At 31.6% G+C, this 10,728-nt stretch overlaps 1 long non-coding RNA gene across 1 annotated transcript; it reads left to right on the top strand.

The window, feature by feature from the left end:
• The first annotated feature begins 7,391 nt into the window (after positions 1-7,391).
• On the top strand, positions 7,392-10,367 carry LOC140182685 (uncharacterized). The gene is made up of 4 exons (XR_011878716.1): positions 7,392-7,579; positions 7,663-7,719; positions 7,805-7,861; positions 9,395-10,367. It is a non-coding gene; the product is annotated as an uncharacterized lncRNA (long non-coding RNA).
• Positions 10,368-10,728: the final 361 nt, after the last annotated feature.

The following is a 10,728-nucleotide window of genomic DNA, read 5'->3' on the forward strand; positions in this document are numbered from 1 at the left end:
TTCCTCCATTAGTTCTCATTTCCTTTCTTTTTATTATGCCTCCACATCACTAATTACATACCCACACCTCCGTATCACCTATATTATTAAACGTACCTCCACATCACCGTTTAATTACGCATACCTCCGCATCACCGAATAATCAATCACACCTATTCCCCATCATGCTAATACCAAAATCCATTACTATCCACTTCCACAACCATAAATCCCAGCATCAAACTCAATCTCAACTTAAACCCAATTCATAAACTTAATTCACATTTTAATTTATCAAGCAACCCCAAATTGACCAATATTCGCAATTATAATACAACCATTTCTAATCAATTAGACACATAAAACACGTATAAATTATTTGCAATTACTCAATAAATTTTTTGGCATTCTTAAATTAAAAACTGTTAATTTAAAATGAAACCCTCTACTTTCGTACGAAATTAAAATCAACAAAAATTCCGAAGAAGCTTTTTGACTGAGCTGCTGAAGAAGGGAACGTCAGAAATCACATGTGCCTCCTAAAATTCCAATTGACCGAACTCAAGAGAAAGAAGAGCTATGTCACCGTCAACTTCTACTGAACAAAAAAGACGCCAACGTATAAAAAAGAAAAATACGAACACTTTTACTAAATTAAATTTTTTATTGGAGTTATTAATCATAAGAAATCCAGACCGAAAGATTAGAGATTTTTTATGGTTCTCTTGTAAAGCTTCGATCTCTCTCTCTTATTTCCTTTGATTATGGTTCAGTGACAAAAAGAAATAATGAAGCAAAAATTGATAATGATGTTTAATGACTAACATAATATGTGTCAAATTTATAAATATATATGTATGCATACTAAATCACGTTGGTGGCTTTCTTCCTTTCCCAAATGGCATTTGGCCAAGGGATATAATGGAAGCTAGGATAATAATAATAATAATAATAATAATAATAATAATAATAATAATAATAATAATAATAATAATAATAATAATATTATATTATTATTATTATTATTATTATTATTATTATTATTATTATTAATTTAAATTTTGCCTATCAGAATAGTTTTTAATAGATAATTTAAACTAATAAAATAAATTATAATTAAATTAAATTTTAATAATTATAAAATTTTATTTAATTATTTTTTGTTAAAAATATTTTTTTAAATAACTAATTATTTAATTTTCAGACATTCGAGATATTATATTTATCATTATAGAAGACCTTGGAAGAGATTCAAATTTAAAAAGAAATGGACATGAAGTATGTATACCAGTAGGAGTAGGGGTGGAGCCACATATAAAAAAAGGGGGGTAATGGCTCTTCTCAAATTTTAATTTTTTCTTATAAATTGTGTACAAATTTTATTTTAGTTCCCTTAAAAATTTTATTTTACTCTTTTTTTATTATAAGATTAATTTTTGGCCCCTCCCTCAACTTCAACCTAGCTTCGCCCCTGGACAGGAGGTGGGTGTGTAGTGATTAGAAGATGATTTTAAGACTATAAATTTGTGATTGTTATGCAGGGTCTTAATGCAATGCTTCGGTGGTTATCTATTGTATGGATAATTTGTTTAAAACAACTAATGTAATAGTCTTTTTTTGTTGTTCTCTTAGTTTATATTATTTTTTGTATCAATTTGGCGTTGAATGTGTTTTGGTAAGTTGAACTTATTAAAAAAAAAACACGAAAATAATTTGAAAACATATATTTGTGTTAAAATATATAGTAGGAAACCATGTCCTTAGATATGAGTATTTGTATTTGTCTTTTATTTTTAATTGTCATTCATTTGTTATTTTTTATAGTCTATTTCTCGTCTCATATATTGAATAGATAACGATTTGAACTATAATTATTTGACATGTTGACTAAAGGTAGCTAATTAAAAATAATAAATTAATATTTGATGTTAATTATCAGCAAAAATACACCAGTAAATATTTTGTGTAAATGACAATTCTATTAATTTTATTTAATTAAAGAGTTTTTATCTTAAAAAATGTGTGTAAATTTGTAAAAATGTATTATATATTTAAATTGTCAAAAAAATAATTTTATGATAGTGATTTTATTTTTTTAGAAGATATTTTTTATTTTAACTTTTAAAGTACAAATTGAATAAAAATTTAATTATTCTGAAACAATTTTTTTCTTTGTATTTATTTAATATTTCATTCTCTCGTTACTTGAAGTTAATGGCTTTAACTTTATGCAATAGCTCATATATAAAAATATTTTAAGATAGATAACACATGTTGGTATAAATATAATTTTATAAAATCAATTATGATTAAAAAAATTATTGTCATATAAATTTGTGTTAAAATATTTTTTATAGGACATTAAAAAATAACTATTTTTAAATAATGTTAATTAAATTATTTAAAGTGTAACTTAATTATTAATAGAATATAATTTATATATTTTTTGTATTACTTTTTTATATTTATGATTTATTTTATTCTTAATAAACATAGAATAAAACAGTTTTATACATTATGTAATTAATAAATTTTTATATATAAAGACTTTTAAATTAAAAATAATAACTATTAATATCGATAAATAAATATCAAAAAATTTTATAATAGAATAATATTTGTAACCCGGGTTTTACACTAATTTATCATTAACTACTAACTACTATTATTTTGACGTTTTCAGTCGAACGTTATTTAATCTTTTCATAAAGTCAAGACTCAAGAGTCAAGAGGCTCTCATAAACCCATAATTAAATAATCACCATGACACCATGTTGATAATGACTTATGTTTGTGCGGGTGCCATCATCGGTCATTCTAGCCCATACATGCATGCATCTTGCACCTGCATGCGTTTCGAAAGGGCAAAAAAATAAAGCAACCATCACCATCATGGATTTTTTTTCCAAATAAATAAATTGAATTACATGTTTATATTTATATATTTTTAAATTATTTATAATTTATATTCTAAACAAAAAGTTGACATTCATATAAAATTATCTTTATTTAAAATTAATAATTAAAAATTATTATATAATTTGATATATTAATTAAATTATTATCTAATAATTTTTAATTTTTAATTTTACGTAAAATCAACTATTTATAAAGTTTCACATAAAAAAAAAAGAAAAAATCTAGAGAACTAGCAAATTTGTTGAATAATTTACGTTAATAAATTAATTGAATATTAATTTTACGCAGATGTTTTGAATACAAATTAGTTATATGTTTGTCCTAAAATTGAATCAAGCAAATTCGATTTAAACATTTATATGTAAATTGAATTAACCAATTAGCCCAATTCGATCTAGCATGCATCCAATTTGATTTATTAGAGCAGAAAATGTAACGATTCAATTTCTAGCATGTCATTATCACACTAGAAGTTAGGCATTACTAATTTGCTTTTCTTATTTTAATTATTATTTTTTATATGAGTCTGATTCGTTGTTAAAGGCCAGTTGTTTTACGAAAAAAAATTTTATTTAAAACGCGTTCGATTTGATAAGTAGATACATTCATAATAAAATTACAAATAAAAACAGATAAAGCAACTTAAAGTTATTACAGGTATACATCGCACGATAGCTAATATCACTTAGTGTTAATACCCCTAGGAGTATATATATATCCTAGGTCCTAACTTATCTAAGAAATCTCTAAGTTGGCACTTAACCTAGTCTAAACTCTATACTCGCCTAATCCTTTTAGACTAGAAAAATGAGGGAACAATACTCTAAGTCTTTAAAACTCGACCAAACTGAACGTCATCAAAAGGCAATATATCATTCACTACTCTGTGCGATCATATATCATCATTAGAGCGCCAGCGCTCTATCTGAAGGAGAGAAAAGGAGTAAGAACTTGGGAGTTCTTCGTAAAGTTGGGGTTGTTAACTAAGTTCATTAATACTTTTTGTTTACCAGGAGAACATTATATAAATAAGAAATACGCAAAACAATACGATACATAAAATAATAGGTAAAGAGAAAAATACAGAAACACCACACAAACGAAAATATAGAAAGCACACACATATACACAAAATACATCTATAGCAGAGAAATATGTGCAAAAAAGTATGATGTATGTCTGTCCTACGCAACCATGAGCTCACGTGTCGGTTTATACCTTACAACCCGACATTACCCAAGCACAAGTCTTAGATATGACTTTCCAGTTGCATCAGTTGCATAAAAATCATATGGCCGAAGCCACATCAGTTGACTTGAAGTCGTCCTACTGAAACTACATCAGTTGACTTTTTAATCCCTTTTTCTATAGATATGCGTACTCCTGAAAAGCAGTTCTCAATTTGTGGCGTCTCTACTATACAATTGATACTAAGACCCAATCAACACTCACATTTCAGTTTTCCTTTTCTATAAATCATCCTTTTCCTTAATCGTCGTTAGCTCTCAATCTCTATAACTTTTTTTCTCAAGCATCTTCTTAGATATTTTATGAAATTTTTTTTAAAAATTAGACTAATATTTATCTTTCTATGTCTTTTACTATGATTACCGATATATTTCTAAATTTTTATGTTACTTTTCTCCCTTTTTATTTAATTCTATTTATATCCTTTAGCTTCTATACAGTACACTCGATCTTAGAATTTTAGTTATTTGTAATTTAATCATAAACTTTAATTAATTCTATTTTAACCCATCAATCTTTTAATTAAATTATCTTATTAAATTATAGTTCTTCTCTTAATATTTTTAAAATTCTGTTTTTTATTTTATTATTCACGAAATGTGATGTTTAGCATCCCCAATTGGCCTTTAACGCCTTCAAAGCATACACAAGTTTTAGCGAATGGCAAGCGCTTACGCCAACTTTTAACACACAGCACTTGTGGAGTTTGATCACAGGGCGTCCAACACCCATAATTACTTTTATATATATATATATATATATATATATATATATATATATATATATATATATATATATATATATATATATATATAATGATTATATGGTATATAAAAAATAAATTATTTTAACTTTAAATATCAGGATATATTTTTTTAGTGTAATTTAAAGCAAATTCACTTTAACTTTTGGCAAACTCTATTATGTTCATAGAGTTCAAGGCATTTTCTGGCAAACTCTATTATGAAATTTGTCGTACTCACGGCGAACTTCACCGTAATAGTCGATGAAGAAGAGATGAACTATCATAGTGATACACAAATTGTTCTGACACAGCTTGTTATTTTTCGATTATATGACCAGTCAAATCACTTCTCCAGAAAAATGCAGCGCACTTATCTTAAATTTTAGAAAAAACGTATCCTGATATTTAAAATTAAAATAATGTATTTTTGAAAAAAAAAATATTTTTTTTACTTTATTTAAAAAAATCCAATGTATATATGTTATTGATTATTATATGGTATAAACTAAATATATGTTAATAATATGGTCAGTTATATGGTACAGATTTAGGCATACAGATTCAAAGAGCTCCTGACAAGTGTGTAAGATGGTGGATGTAGAGAACAGGCTTAGCAGAGAGAGCTCTACAAGCTTTCCTACCGTGGTTGTTGAAGGGGTAGCCAACTAATGGAATAAGCTAGTGAAAAGCCAATGTCTGAGAGGTGGGTTGGGCCTTCGATTTCGGTTTTTGGTTTTAGGTGGACTTGTTTAAGATAGTTGGGCTTATGCATGTTGTAGGCTTCTTCATTCTGTTATGGGGGTCATCTTCTTTGTTTATGTAGGTCCACAGCATAGCAAACAAGAAGATCAAGTAGAAAACAACCACAAGAACAACATCCGAATGCTATTGAGATAGGAAGAGATCCACATCCAACACGCTATCACCAACAGTAACACAAACAGAGCGTTCTAGATATGGTTTGATCATCATCACCCCTGCTATTGCTCCTTCGGTTTGGGTCCGTCTAGTGAGAGAAACACAACCACAAACCTAAACGACGACGTGTAAGTCTCTTTCCCTGATGAGTCGAAAAGGATCAGGGTCACCGTGTTCGGGTTGTCGGCATCTCGACCGGGTGTTGGAAGCAGCACAACTTGCAGAGGCCGCGTCATCATCTCCAGAGGATCTTGTTGCCCAGATGTCACTGGTGGAGAGACTTGTTAGGGCCAGGTCAAAGGAATCAAATTTTGATTCCAAACCCTTCATCGTTAGATACCTAATTTTTTTGTTTGCCAAAGCCCAACTCAAACAGTCCACCAATAGATATCCAACCAAAAAATAATGGCTAACGGCTCAGCCAACCCCTGCCATTAACCGGAAGACAAGCCCTGCAACAACATAGCAACGTGTCAACCTCATACTCTTTCAGACAAAAAATTTGTAAATCTGTATCAATTTGAATCTGTACCATAGATTAACCCTAACAATATTTATAAGGGGCGTCCAGCGCTATTACTTTCATTATATTTATGCTATTATACTATTATATATATATATATATATATATATATATATATATATATATATATATATATATTGTTATATCTTATAAGAAAAATTTTAAGTGTACCAGGAATACTGGTGTTCAGTTGTTTTAACCGTTGATTTTAATTAATATATATTATATATATTTTATAATTCAAATCAACGGTTAAAATAACTGAAACACCAATATTTTCGATACACTTAAAACTCTTCCTATCTTATATTATGATTATTGTACTATTATATATATGTTATGATTATTGGTACATGATCCTAAAGTAGGGTGCCAGGGGGCGGCCATGATGTATAAAGAGAGCATCCAGTGTAACGGCCTAGCCCCGAAGAAACGGCGCTTTTTCGGGATCAAACGGAATTTTTACAGAATTTTTAGGAATTTCTATGCATATAAGCACCTCCACTGCACATGTGCTGCGTCATCAAGCTGCTGAGTCAGCAGCTTGATTGCACAGGACACCTCTCCTAATCTAAGAAGGCATGTTGCGAAGAGTTGCATTTTTGAGTCACTTCGGGCCCGAATTTTAAAATTCTGATTTCTGTGGTTCGTCTCTATGTGACGAGCCGGTCACGAATTTCGAGAGAAAAATTATATTAATATAATATTCATATATTATTATTTTATTCTGAATATTATATTATTATCTTCTCTACTGTGATTAATGTTGATATATGTTTAGTAATATAATAACTGAGCTAGAAATCTACCGGTAACGGATAATACCGGCATTCTTAAATGAACTTAGCACTGCTAATGCTTCATCATATATCTTTTATTCTTATGATTATCCAGTTACTAGCGTCATTTACACTAAGTAACTTAATCTTTATCCATTGGCAGTGTAATTAATTAAGTTCTAATACATCTAGCTTTAGTAATTATCCTTTTCTGAGATATTTTGACAAGTAACTTTTGGATAATCATCATCCAAAAGCCACGGCCTCCCTTGGACAGCTTGGCTATCATTTTTGTTCTTGGAAAATCTTAGAACACCATGAAAGAAAACCATGAAACTTCCATGAACACCTGAGCTTCTTTCTCCGTTCTTTCTCAAACCGGAACCCCTATCAAAAATCTAATCTTACCAAAGTATTCACCTCTTCCTCCTCTTCATTTCTATGTCACTTTTCATGGAGTAAATCAAGGTATGAAGGCTGCTCCTCCTCCTTGAAGGTTCGGCCATGGTGGTTCCTTAAGCTAATGATGTTTTCTTCATGTTTTCTTTTAGGATCTCTTATTCAATCACCAAAAGCTCCAAGAAAACGTGATTTCTAGTTACCTTAAGGTGAGGAAAACCTTCTTTTCATCATCATGAAGCTTCAGCCTTCATGGTTCATAAGATTCTAAAGTTGTTGTTGATGTTAAAATAGGCGTAAAAGTGCTTCTGGAAGCTTTTTTTGGTGCAATCTTGGACAGCAGCAAAGGAGGTAAGGTTTGGTAAATTAATCAATGATTGGCTGTGTTCTTGAAGTGTTAAATCAGATCTTGTTGCTTGAGGTTTGATCTTGGGTGTTTGTGTGATGGTTTGATCATGAAATCTTGTTGTTTAATGCTTGAAAATTAAGTTTATGATGGTTTTGAAGTGGCTGTTGGTGCTGCTGGAAAACGTGACATTCTAGCCATGAAAATCATGATTTTTGATGCTTATTTGATGTGCATTTAATGTCTGAAAAGTTTCTCTTTGGTTTGATAAAAATCGGGTTCAAATCGATTTCCGAAAAGATTAAAAAACTAGCTGAAAATCAAGCAGAAATCTGATGAACTTTTGGAAAAATGTTTTTGGTTTTTGGAAGAACATGAAAACGTGTATTCATGGAGTTTTGGGTCAAAATGCAATTATTAAAAAGTTTGGGGTTGAAAATTAATTAATCAAAAGTTGAGGGGCTAAAGTGCAATTATTAAAAGTTATAGGGCTCAGAGTGCAATTTCCAAAAAGTCCGGGGGTCAAATTGCAATTTTTGAAAGTTAAAAAATATTATTATTTTAATAATAAAATATTAATATATTATTTTATTAATAATATTATTTTAATAATATTATTATTTAATTAATAATAATAAAATATTGATAAAAAGATAGTTTTTCCTAAAAGCCTCAGGAAGGCAGTTTTGAGTCCAGAATTCTCTAATTTCCTTTACTAAACACCTAAGAAGAGGTATAAGAGAAGATATAGAGGTATATGAGGTAAAGAAACAAGATTTTGAAACCTGTGTTTATGTTAAAAAGAAAAGGAGTTAAAAGTGATATAGCTGTGTACCTGACCTTACAGAGTAAACAGAGAATTGTAAAATGAGCTTTCTGTGATGTTGTAATGCTTGATTTATGATGATTGCTAAGTGATGGAAAGTATGGTTATATGTGAATTATGAGCCTTCGGACAATTCTTGTGAATGTTGTGCGGGGACGCCCGTATTGTGATGTTGCTTCCCAGACAGGCTGCGGTAGAGTAGTACCAGCCCTGCAAGCTAAATGCTTGGTAGAGGCCTGACTCGCATACCTGCGGTATATTGAGACCTGAGCAAATACCAGCCCTGCAAGTCGAGAGCACTTGGTAGAGGGTATGCGGTACTTAATGTGGGATTAAGTTCTGGGAAGGCCCTATCTGACTTGGAGGGTTGGATTGCGTCGGGTGCGGGTCGAAACCGACAAATGAGCTCATTACCTGCACTAGGGACAGACATGCATCATACTTATTTGTGCATTATTTATTGCTTATCTTCTAATGTTCTTGTTCTATTCCTTGTTTGTTTGAGCATAACTGTGTGATTGCATATTAATGTGTGAATGTGCATTTACTTCCTATTTTCTCTCTTGTTCATGTGTTAGTTTATGTTGTTGTTATGTACATATTACTCTACATTTATTTATACTTCTATGACCACGGACATTATGAATGAACTTAACTGTAAACCCCGACCTTACTAAGAACTCCCCAATTCTTACCCCTTACACCTCTACAGATGGACACAGGAGTCCTATTCTACGAGATTGATCCACCGTACATCCACGAGGACCCGGTGCGCGGCGAGTATTACATCTACTGTGCGGTACCTCGTATCTATAATTATGTAGTTTGTGGTAGACCTTTACCTTTACAGTACCCTATTAGGACAGCATACTTTAATCCTGATGCACCCTATGATTTTCCTTTATAAAAACCCCGGCGGACCTGGGATACATCATCCTGAGGAGCAGATGCCACTTCCACCTGACTATCCTCCTCCACCTGAACCTCCTCTACCTGATGAGCCTATACCTGCCCAACCTATCCATGAGTCACCTCCTGCACCTTTTGTCCTTGATGAGTGGGGTGTTCCTGTGTTGCCACCCGAGCTTGATCCTTTACCTGAGCCGATCGAGCCTCCTGTCTTTGATGAGCAGCAGGGACATGAGTATGATCAGATCACGGAGGCGCCACCTCCTTCTCCTGACTGTATTTTGTTTGGTAGCTATCCTTTTATGGTTCCTGTGGGCATCAGTGGTTCCTCTGCTATCACTCCGGCAGAAGAAGAGGACGAGAAAGAAGAAGATCCAGAGGAAGATCCTAACTTCATAGTTATCTCCTCTGACAGCGATGACGATGAGCCAGGCGAGGCGCCAGCAGGCGAGAATCACCATTCGCCCGGTGGTTTTCCGTGAGGTACTTTGGACCAGGATTGAGGAGATTTTTTGAGACGCCTAGTCTAACTTCAGTACATTAGAGTGTCTCCCTCACTTTTGTTAGCATGATTAGAGGGAATAAGCATATCATAGAGTTAGGCTAGCCTGGGTGCCAGCTTAGGGGCTTTTGGTCAGGCCAGGCCCTGGGGCATCTTATGTACATATATGTACATACTATATGAGTCACTGACTTAGGGGTGCTGTACTATAGCTATATGCTTATATAACTGAGCCACTTCTGTAACATGATGTATATTATAGTGTGTTACTCCATATTCTGTTATCTTTTGTTTTATGTATGTGAATGTTTAATTATCCCTTGATATATGGAGGGTATGCAACTTTAAATTATTCTTGTTTTAAAAAAAATTACTTGTAAAATTTGCGGTGTTTTAACAACGTACAGGCTTATATTTATTAATTAATAATACAGAAAAGGAAAACAAGTTGGTAACATTCAATTTCTAGTATGATCTAGACATGCTAGAAGTTAGATCGTTACATCCAGCACCCTTGGAAATGTAGGGAGAGGGCGTCCAGCGCCAAATTTTTTTTTTTATGTTTTCAGAGAGCTTTTGACGTTATATAAATACAGTTTTATATATCAAACAAATCAATAATTAACTAAGTTTTA

The sequence above is a fragment of the Arachis hypogaea genome, chromosome 3, assembly GCF_003086295.3.
Source record: "Arachis hypogaea cultivar Tifrunner chromosome 3, arahy.Tifrunner.gnm2.J5K5, whole genome shotgun sequence".
Taxonomy (NCBI): Eukaryota; Viridiplantae; Streptophyta; class Magnoliopsida; order Fabales; family Fabaceae; genus Arachis; species Arachis hypogaea.